General features: G+C 36.9%; 1 long non-coding RNA gene across 1 annotated transcript; it reads right to left on the reverse strand.

The window, feature by feature from the left end:
• Nucleotides 1-978: 978 nt before the first annotated feature.
• On the reverse strand, nt 979-8,918 carry LOC128210000 (uncharacterized). The gene is made up of 5 exons (XR_008257095.1): nt 7,904-8,918; nt 7,666-7,737; nt 5,115-5,432; nt 4,717-4,894; nt 979-4,351 (listed from the first exon to the last, which is right to left on the reverse strand). It is a non-coding gene; the product is annotated as an uncharacterized LOC128210000 (long non-coding RNA).
• Nucleotides 8,919-11,020: the final 2,102 nt, after the last annotated feature.

Raw genomic sequence — 11,020 nt, forward strand, 5'->3', positions numbered from 1 at the left:
AAAAGACTTGAAAAATACGTCCCGAAGATTGTTTCCGATCTAATTCTTGAAAACTGTTTGTCCAATCCTCACCAACTTTTAACACATGTTTGTGACCATAATATCTTGATCAAGTTCGATAGCCATGGAAATCGCTTTAATCATTTAGGAGTTAGGGCCCTCAGATTATCCTGAATAATCATTATGGCTTATTTTCTGTGACAAAAAATCGAAGTGGGGGCATCCGTGTCCTATGGACACATTTCTAGTTTTTACCAAATTTAAATGTGTTGTTATTTTTTTATTATATATTGTATCGGTTTCATAGGGTACATGTCCATTCCCAGCCTTCAAGATCAAAGCACTGAAAGTGCTGAGGGACGGTACTGCTTAAAGCTGGCAGCAGGAGAGTTACAACTGGTTGTATGAATGTCACATGTGTGGAAAGAGGAGATTGAATCAGACAGTACATCACTCCTAGTCTGGTATTGTTTTGTAGAAGAAAGTTTCTTAAGTGGGAATTCAGGAAAAAAATGGCAGGGTGCAAGGTCAGACTGTGATCTTTTGATGCGCATTGAAAGAGCGCTAATGGGGCATTTGCAAGGGTCAATGTTCAAAAGATATTGTGCATGTGTTGTAACTAATCTCAATACCAATACAAATGGTAAGGGTTGCTTTTATCTCAAATAAGTATCACAATTATGTGTCTGTATTATTTTTAAACTTTTTTTGAATTGACATTTTGAATATCAAATATAATTCATAATTATTGATGGAAGCTCTGTCTAACAAACGGGCACAGTGGGGAACAGTAATACAGTAAGGAGTCGGGAAAGGGAAGCAGGTCACTGCCTTCTGCTTTTTAGGATAGCTTAAGCACGGCAATGTTAAAAAATTGGGTAACAACTAATAGGCTATGACAACAACTATTTTGGCTTTGGTAAGAAGAAAACCACAAAACATGAACACTGAAGTGCATACGGATATAAATTTTATTGATAGGTTGTAAATGTTTTAATGAATTTCAAAGGAAAAATGTAATCCAAAATAGATTAAAACAATAAAATGTTGAATATGATTTATAAATGGCAGCTAATATAAGAGTATAGCTATTGGAGGTTCTTCATAAGCTGTAGCAGTTAAAATGCTGACAGTGGTGTATGCATATGATATTGTTATAGAAGCTGGTTAAATTTACATATCAACAGTCAACAACACCTGTTTTAGACCAATGCCTTAACACCAGCAGTTCAATTTCAGAAAAAAAGAACAAGGTATATGAAAAGGAAACATTCTCTTTTGTGCGTTTTTATAGTTGGTCTATGATTTAATAAAAGTTATTATGCAGTATTTTATTTCATAATTTGAATAGGTCTGAAGTTGAGTCCAATTAATATTACTTATAAAGTATGTCTTTATTTCTCCATAATTATCAATATTATACCAGGGTTTATTAGATCAATTGGGGGTGAACCAAAAGTACCAAAATCAGCAAGTTCAATTTTTCCTTAAAACAGACTGAACTTATGAATAAGGGCTAGTATGAGGTAAAAAAATGCAATATTTTAAATGAAAAAATAATATTTCTATCCCTGTCTCAGCTATGTATATACACTAAAGAATAGCATGTAGGGGTCCTGTGAGTTTTACAAGACACACTCAGAAGCTTTTTTTTAAAGAAATGGAATTTACTCGGTCCAAAAACTCAATTAAAATGTACACTAAGATATGAATTACATTAAAGTTTTGGACAGTTATTTTTCATCTTGCAATGGTATCATCTGGTGTCTAGTCCTTGAAATGTATTTCAACCATGCCTGAATGACAAAAATGCAAGGTAAAGCTCTAGGAAACAATGGTGTAATATGAAGGCTATATCAAAGGATGGATTTCTTTCAAAAGAATTGAAAAATTGTTTACCATTACAATTAACCAGTCTGTAGTGTTATATGAATCTATGATGAACTACTTTGGCGAAATGATAATGTACAGGATATTTGGCTTATTCAAATAACTCCTGTTCTAATAGCAACAACATAAAACCACCACACATACTATTAAATCTGAGGCAAAGAGAAAGTAATGCAATTCATGGAAGATGACGCAGCTGACAATTATCAAATAACATAAATGACAGGAAGAGTATATCCATTATCACACTCTTTTGAGCAGCATTTGTCATTATTTACAATTGAACAAGAAGAAATTTACATAAAATGAGATAAGCACTGAATCATGAGTGAAGTAATAATGTGAAAACAATGAATCTAAATGATACACATGAAAACGCTATAACATTGTAGCAGAAAATATGCAATGAGTGAAAATGATTACAATATGTCAACAAGAGCTGTCGTAAGACAGCGCGCTCGACTACGCCGCTTTGACTTAGAATACAATAACGATGTAATAATATCAAGTTTGGTCTCTTTATGTCAAACCTTACTCAAATTATTCGATACATAAGGTGACTTTTATGCTGCCCTCCCACCAGCCCGCCCAAACAATGACGCAAGTCATTTAAATAACTTGATTTCCAATTTTGAAAATGTGGTTAAAAAGGAAATCAAGGGACATAATTTGTATTAAGGCTTAAAATGGAGTTATGTTTCTTGTTGTAAGATGGACGTAAATAATTTTGAATTTTATTAAGTGCATTTAATGAACGGTATAGAAGTTTTTTTTATTAAAATCCCAACTTGCCCTTAACTTTTACTTGCCTAAAACTTTAACCTAAGCCAATCAGGGGCCCATAACTTGTATTAAGGATATGGAGTTATGAAACCTCATTGTGTGATGGTCCTGAACAATTTTGTGAAGTATTAAGTCAATTGAATGAAGGGTATAGAAGTTATTAAACAATATCCCAACCTGCCCTAAAACTTTAACCTAAGTTCCATAGTCAATCAGGGGCCATAATCTGTGTAAAGAATAATATGGAGTTATCTAACCTCATTATGTGATGGCTCTGAACAACTGTGTGAAGTATTAAGTCAATTGAATGAATGGTATTGGAGTTTTCAGTGAAAATCCCAACTTGCCCTAAAACTTTAACTTGCCCTAAAACTTTTACCTAAGTCAATCAGGGGCCATAACTTGTATTTAGGATAATATGGAGTTATGTAACCTCATTGTGTGATGGTCCTGAACAACTGTGTGAAGTATTAAGTCAATTGAACAAAGGATATAGAAGTTATTAATAAATATTCCAACTTGCCCTAAAACTTTTACCTAAGTTCCATAGTCAATCAGGGGCCATAATCTGTTTAAAGAATAATATGGAGTTAACTAACCTCATCATGTGATGGCCCTGAACAACTTAATAACTTTAACCGGACGCCGACGCTGGGACGAGTAGTATAGCCCACCTATTCTTCGAATAGTCGAGCTAAAAATCATTTATTTATAGGTTAAGCAGTGCATTTGGTTGGGGGAAAATCTTGATTTGTTTAAGGCTGTAAACTGCAAAAAGGTTTGTCCAAAAATAATTTCATAGCTGTTAAGGAATGTTTGGAATATGTTTCCATAAGGGCATTAGGTTATTGTTATTTTAATTAATTATCAATTTGTAAGGCATTTCTAGGCAGCCATAAGTAGAGGCTGTTTTTTTAACAGTGATTAGATTTCAAACTTAGAAAGAAATGAAAAATATATAGACAATTCAAAGCAGAAATGTCAAGAGGCTTATTGCTGAGTTGTTATCAGAAATAAGACATTGCTGCCCTGTATATAATGAAGTGTACTAACTATATGATATGAAAATGTTCATAGACAACAGTGGTAGAAATAAATAAAAACAAATTCATCTAGATTATCTGTTAGTGACACTGGTATGGCAACAGAAATTGAAGTATGTGAACATCAATACAGAGTGAAAAATCGCATCTTAATAAAATCATAGTTAACTTCAAGTACAATATCTATGCATAGAGCACTGTCAGATAAGACACAAGTAATAAATGCAATAAATTTGGCACTGTCTGTACATACTGGTCATCTCAAGTTGCAACAGAATTTATAACACAGGAGTTTATCATTCTTCATTTAGTATGATTGCCTTTCAGACCTTTCTAGTAATGTTTGAATATGAAGAAATGGTAGTTGAAGTAGTATACTGTTCAAGCTGATGGTCCAGGTACACAGATAGTTTGTGTTAATGAAGGATGTTGGTGTAATTTCAATCTGTTCAGTTACATGTTATCTTGACAAATTGGTGGCATTAAAACTGAATTGTTTAAAATAAAAGTGAAGACTTCCTTCTGTTGCCTGTAGAAAGCAAAATCAGCTGGGTGGAAACAGTCAGCATTGTGTCATCTGAAACTCCACCATCCAATCCTCTCTTGGCCTCTTTCACAAAGGTAGCTCAGATTTTCTGCAAATGTTCACATATGCTAATTATAAATTCAAACCTTGAATACTTCAAAATACCTATCAACTAACATATTTTAAACAATCAATAAGAAATACAGCTGAAATTAGAGACAAAATAAAGAATGTATTGTATTTGGCAACGAGTGTTGTTGTTTTTCTTTAAAATGTATGATGTATCATCTAGACAAACACAAATCTTAAGCTGAATGAAACAAAAAATGAAAAAAAGTTTTCAAACAGCATTGATGCTTGTTGTTTTAAGTATGATTATTGATCTGACAAAAGATCATAGGCTTTTGGACCAAATAAATGACATTCAGCTTAAATTTTCTAGATATCTGATGGTTATTCTAAAATTATATTCACCTGCATTATCAGTACATTGTTCGTTGTGGTAGTTGTAGTGAATGGTTTGTAGGTGTTGGCAACAACATCAGTAAAGCATAACATCAGTATGTCTCCCGGCCAGACATCTTTCTCCACAGCTTTGAGCCTGATGGTCACAACCTCATTGCGTCTTGAACAGTAAGACCTGGGGTTCTTCCTGCATTAGAAGACAAGAAGAAAATGCTTAATAAACTCAGTGATTTACATTAACAGAGAAACACAAAAAAAATATGTACTAGCACTATACAAAAGCAAAGTGATATACATGTAAGTGGTGGCTGTGTGAAAGAGATTAGGGCAAACTTAGAAGTTAAATTTGTATTTTGAAGGTAAAAATGGATTGAAAAAAATGTATGATATATGAAAAGATTCCATACCTGGATTATTTTGCTGGAAACTGACATCCTTGTTATCCTAAAGGAAGACAGTGGCAGCCCCTGCATGTTAACAAACCAGCACCGGATGCATTTGCTGTTCATGCACAACCAAACCGCTATTACATGTAATGGCATTTCTTGTTCCTAGTCTGCCATATACTGTCTGTGGATGGAGAGCACTTTTGACCTGCTGAATTTGGTAAGCCTTGTTATTCCATCATGGAATGCCATCTGACCTCCTGTGATACACCACATTCCCACAGGCAAAGACTGGGGTATGGCCCTCTTTTTTTCAAAGGCTTCATTGACGGAATTCATCTGCAAATACGTATGTTTCATTTTAAAATGGCGACGTCTATTTTATCAATTGATCAGCTTAATGATTTTTATATGGAAATTGAAAAATAAGGTTCATTTGTAGTGCGTCAATACTGTGCTACAGATGCTGGAAAAAAATTAAAACAACTCCAATCAATAATTCCAAATGATGAAGTAACGGTTGAATTAATAGTGTTGCTATACAGTGATAAATGTTGAGACCAGGGCCAGTATTCAGTATTGATCTTAGCCTTATCCTTGTCATCGAAATTAGACTTTTGGATGAACAAGCCCGAATTCTTATGCTATTGCATGGAATCATATTTTTGAACAAGCCGTGCTATATAAAATTCAGAATTTGAGCAAGCCCGGAAGTCATTTTACCAGTGCAGGGCTTGTGGGCTGGTGCTTATTTCGACCACTGGCTTCAATCAAAGTTGCTTAATAAATACAGCCCCCAGTGAGGGCTTTACCTAGTTATTGATACACAAAAACATCTAACATTGTTTTGCACAATATCAGTTTTGATAAGAAAAAATATTACTCTATTTATTAGCCATGTTTAAAGGAGGAACTTTCAATGTCAGGGGTGTTAAATATTCATACAGACTTCTCAGGGATGTGATTGACCTGGCAGCCGGAGGGCTGAAACATTTTGGCCATGGGTTTATGGGGCGCTCTTTGGGTCAAAAGCGCACTGCTGTAGAAGAAAAAATGGCTTTTAAGAAGCTCTTTTGAGGGCTCTCCTGACTTTAAATTTGAAGCAAACTTGAATATTAACTTAAACAACAGAAAGCTACCAAATATTTTTTTTTTCTGGGTAACCTTTTTTTTATTTTTTATTTATTTTATTTTTTTGGGGGGGAGGGGTCTCTGGGGCCATAAGATCCGCGGAATTCCGCGAATCCGCGGACAAATCGCATTCCTGACTTCTTAATGTGGTATTGTGTAAACACCTAGTTATTATATTAGTCAGGCAGGTGCATTGTTACCTTTGTGAGCACTTTTTCAGTCAAAGAAGCATAGTTCGTAACTTACTGTCAATCATATTATAGCATATAACTAAAATTTAGTCTACTTTCAGTACAGGTACAATGGTATGCAATCAGAGAAGTATGATTCTAGAGTGCCGTAAGATCTTAAACAAGTTGAATCCAAGTCTGTGTATATATGTTATTAATATGAGCCATAGTCAGTTGCAACTGAATCTATTAACTGGCGTAGATTGAAATTGGTATGATATAAGTGTGCATTAGAAGCCCTTTCATTTTGATCACAATTGAAATCTCCCAATAAAGCGATCTTGACCTGTAATAGCTTTTTTGAGTTCTTGGAAAAGAACTGAATTATTTGAAAGTGTTGCTTCCTTTGGTGGGCAATAAGGCCTAAAAAAATAATTGTTTGGTTAGGGTTACATCCTTTTAATAAATAGGTAGGGTATATATATATATATATCTTTTTTTTATTCATTTATTTATTTTATTAGGCTTTATATAGGATTGTCATTTTCATCATTGGAGAATGGTGTTAAAGTTATCTTCTGTATAAGCATTTAAGGTTTTAAACTACTGTAACGTGCGACGCCAATGAAACACCAACAGATCCCTTCAGAGAAAAGCATGATCGACCCTGAAGGGGTCCACTGGTCTTTATATACACTAATTTCTCTATTCTAACAGATACTGGGTTTTGCTAATTTGCATATTACCAACCAAGTTTACATGATACGTATACCGAACGTACTTCTGTTTTATACGGAATATTATTTTGAACGCACATCCGCCCCCTACTGCGGACCTTTACACTATGAACGCACATCAGTTTTCTTCTTTTTTTCAAACTGACTATAAAAACGGTAGGGTCGGCGCCTATACCGTACGTAGGGTCGGGTAACCCGAGCCAAATGTATTTTTTTCAGGCCTAAACAAGACAAATGAATAAATTGTTTCTGAGCTGTGTAATTGCACACTCGATACTTGCAACACCATGAATTTTTAGCATTTGTAATAAAAACAGTTAATACACAAATCAAACCTAAATTAACTGTAATAAAATTACGCAGTCTATTGAGTAACCCTACTTTAACCTACTTTCTACGTCTATTTTTAGACTTGGATGTAAACAACGACTATATTGCACAGTTTTGTTTAAATGCAGTTAAAAACAGACCGACAGGCTATACAAAGCTGATGCACAATAATTTCACGTTTTAGATGGCAAAAATAATACTCACTATACACATAGACGTTAGAGTCAGTCGCATTCATAGTCCTTGTTTTGTTCTGTGACAGCGTGTGTAGGACTCCTGTCAATAGGAAGAATATTAACGGAACCGTGAACGAAAATAATTACAGCAACAAAACTTCTAATTTTCTACAAAGTAAGATATCTATAGCTTAATAACTGACCGAACTAATTTTTCAACTGTATGTGCTCCTACATATCATTTTCAAAATATCAGAACAATATACCAAAATAAAGAACAAACTAAATTCGTTTGAAAACTCTATTGTAAGTAGTCACTGTAACGATATCAATGGTAGTGAGCCTTCATCTTTTATTACGTCACAGATGCTTACAACGTTGATAATACAAAAATACAGTGTGTGCCGTTTAGCACATTAACAAGTTATAAATAGCCAATAACGTTACATCCCTCTTTCTTTACAAAATAAGAAATGTAGAAACTGGCTATAAACATTATTAAGTATGACTAGATGGTATGACATATATAATTGAATTTGACTAAGTTAACTGACTAGATGCAATTTTATATTTAGGTTTCTTTAACTAAAGCTAGTAAGTGTCTCAAGTTTCCTAAATGATACACACATGTGAATGTTCAACTTTTGCTTTGCAAGCATTGTCGATTTGATTTCACTGTAGATGTATGATGATATGCTAGTCTAAGGGAAGCAACTCTTTTTACCAAATGTCTCAAATGATCTGTAATAAGTTTTTGTCTTAAAGTAATTAAACATATGTAAATCTAACTTTGTGTCACACTGGGGATTATTCTGCCCCTTAACACTATGACACTTGTGTGATCTAACAGGATGTAATTATTATACCTGACTGGCACATTAATGACACAATGCTGTTGAAATGTCAATGTCATTGCCTATAAATCAAGCTTTTGAGGTTTGTTCACTGATCTGCCAGAGCGGGTACGGTATTCACTAGTACACGTTGGTTTGTCTGGCACTTTGGGATTTGGCGCTGGGCTGTTCGGAGCAGAAGATGGCGTTTCCGCAGTTGTCTGCGTTGGTGTGTCGTCTGGTCTGGACCACTGTGCCGTGTTGTTTGCACCTTCAGTAGCTAGTCGTAGGTGTTTTCGGTTATGTCGGTACAGGCGGTTTCCACTCTGCACTACGAAAGATCTGGGCTTGTCGTGTTTTTCTACGACAATACCTGGTGTCCACTTTCCTGGGTTTTGTGAGTTTGGATTTGGACTTATTCTCACATTTTGTCCATTTTGGAGAGGCACGAGTTCTTTTGCCCCTCTGCGCTGGTCGTAATACAGCTTTTGGCGTTGTTTTGGTGATCTAAATGCGTTTTAACTGTATTAGGATCAACTGAGCTTGGCTTAAGCACTGCTTTGGAGGCAGGTAACAAGTTTCTGGGCCTCCTTCCCATAAGAAGCTGTGCTGGTGATAGATTCACTCCATCCAGAGGGGTTGTCCTGTAGTCCAGCAGAGCCAAGTTTTTGTTCAGAGACTTGCTCCACATGCGTTTCACAGTCTGTACAGCTCTTTCGGCTTCCCCGTTCGAGCTTTGAAAGTGTGGGCTGGAAGTTTGATGAATGATTCCATGCTCCGCACAGAAAGTCTTGAACTCTGACGAACTAAATTGCGGTCCGTTGTCAGATCTGAGAGTGTTCGGAATACCGTGTGAGCTGAACACTTTCATGAGTGCACTGGTTATATCTGAAGTTGTCTCCGATTCTAGCTTTTCAGTGTCAATGTACTTAGAATAATAATCAACAATTACCAAGTATTTCTCTGACCGAAACTGAAAAACGTCACAACCGACCATGTCGTATGGCAGATCTGGCGTCAGTGTCGGCTTCAGTGGCTCTGCTGGTTGCTGATTCTGTTGTTCTGCACACACTGAGCAGTTGCTTACCATAGTGTCAATGTCACTGTTCATCCCTGGCCAGTACATAACTTCACGAGCTCTCTGCCGGCTTTTACCGAGCCCGAGGTGAGTTTTGTGTACGAGCCTCAACATGTTGTCGCGTAGACTTGGCGGGATGACGATTCTTAGTCCCTTGTAAACGATACTGTCCAGCACGGATAGCTGATCCCTCGAGTCCCAGTACGGTCTCGTTTCAAACGGCGTTTCAGATCGCGTATCGGGCCAGCCTTTCACTATAATGTCATGAAGGATTCCGAGTTCCTCCTTCGTGGCCCGTTTGATTTCTGAGTATTTCGCAGGGCTAACCGATATCAACTGAATCATTTCAGCAATGTCACTGTCTTTCGCGTTCGCCTTTGGAAATGCTCTCGATAGCGCGTCCAACACATGCATTTCCTTTCCTTTGCGGTATTTCACATCAATGTCGTACCACTGTAGGCGTAGCATCATTTTCTGGATACGCATGGGTGCCGCGAGTAGTGGTTTGGCAAATAATTGTTCCAGTGGTTTGTGATCATTGTACACTGTCACCGATTTGCCAAAGATGTAACTGTGAAACTTTTGACAACCATAAACGATCGACAACATCTCTTTTTCGATTTGCGCATACCGTTGTTCTGTCTCTGTTAGAGCTCGCGAAGCGTACGCGATTACTTTGTCACTCTGCATTATGACGGCTCCGAGCCCATTTTTGCTGGCATCGCACTCGATTTGAACTTCTTTGCTGACGTCCTAGTACGCAAGTACCGGTGGTGAGCTGCAAAGCTTTTTGAGCTTTTCGAAGCTGTTTTCTTGTGTATGCCCCCACTCAAACTCAATGTCACTTTTGAGTAGCGTTCTGATTGGGGCGTCAACTTTACTCATGTTCGGTATGAATTTCGCGAGATACTGCACTAGACCGAGAAGTCTTCGGAATCCTTCTTTGTCTGTTGGCGCGGGCATATTGACAATCGCGAACACTTTGTCTTGATCCGTCATCAGCCCATGCTCCGTCACAAGATGACCCATGTACCGAACGGACGGTTGACGGACCAAACATTTATTGAAATTGAGTTTAAGGTTGTAGCTCGTCGCTCTAGACACTACTTCCTTAAGTATTCTGTCATGCTCTGTTACATCTTTTCCCGCTATAAGTATGTCATCTATAATCGCGAAAGCTCCATCGATTCCCGTAATCATCTGATCCATGATTTTCTGATATATTTCTGGAGCACACTTGATACCGAATGGTAGACGTAACCATCGGAATCTGCCTAAAGGTGTGTTGAAAGTCGTTAGGTAAGAGGACTTCTGGTCGAGCTTAATTTGCAGGAAGCCAGATTTCGCGTCGAGCACTGAAAACACTTTTGCGCCTGGAATGTTTTGTACCACTTCCTCAACTGTTTTCATAGGGTGATGGGCGCGTTTTACCGCTTTGTTAAGATCTTTAGGATCCAAGCAAATCCTGACTT

This window comes from Mya arenaria, chromosome 11, assembly GCF_026914265.1.
Source record: "Mya arenaria isolate MELC-2E11 chromosome 11, ASM2691426v1".
Lineage (NCBI taxonomy): Eukaryota > Metazoa > Mollusca > Bivalvia > Myida > Myidae > Mya > Mya arenaria.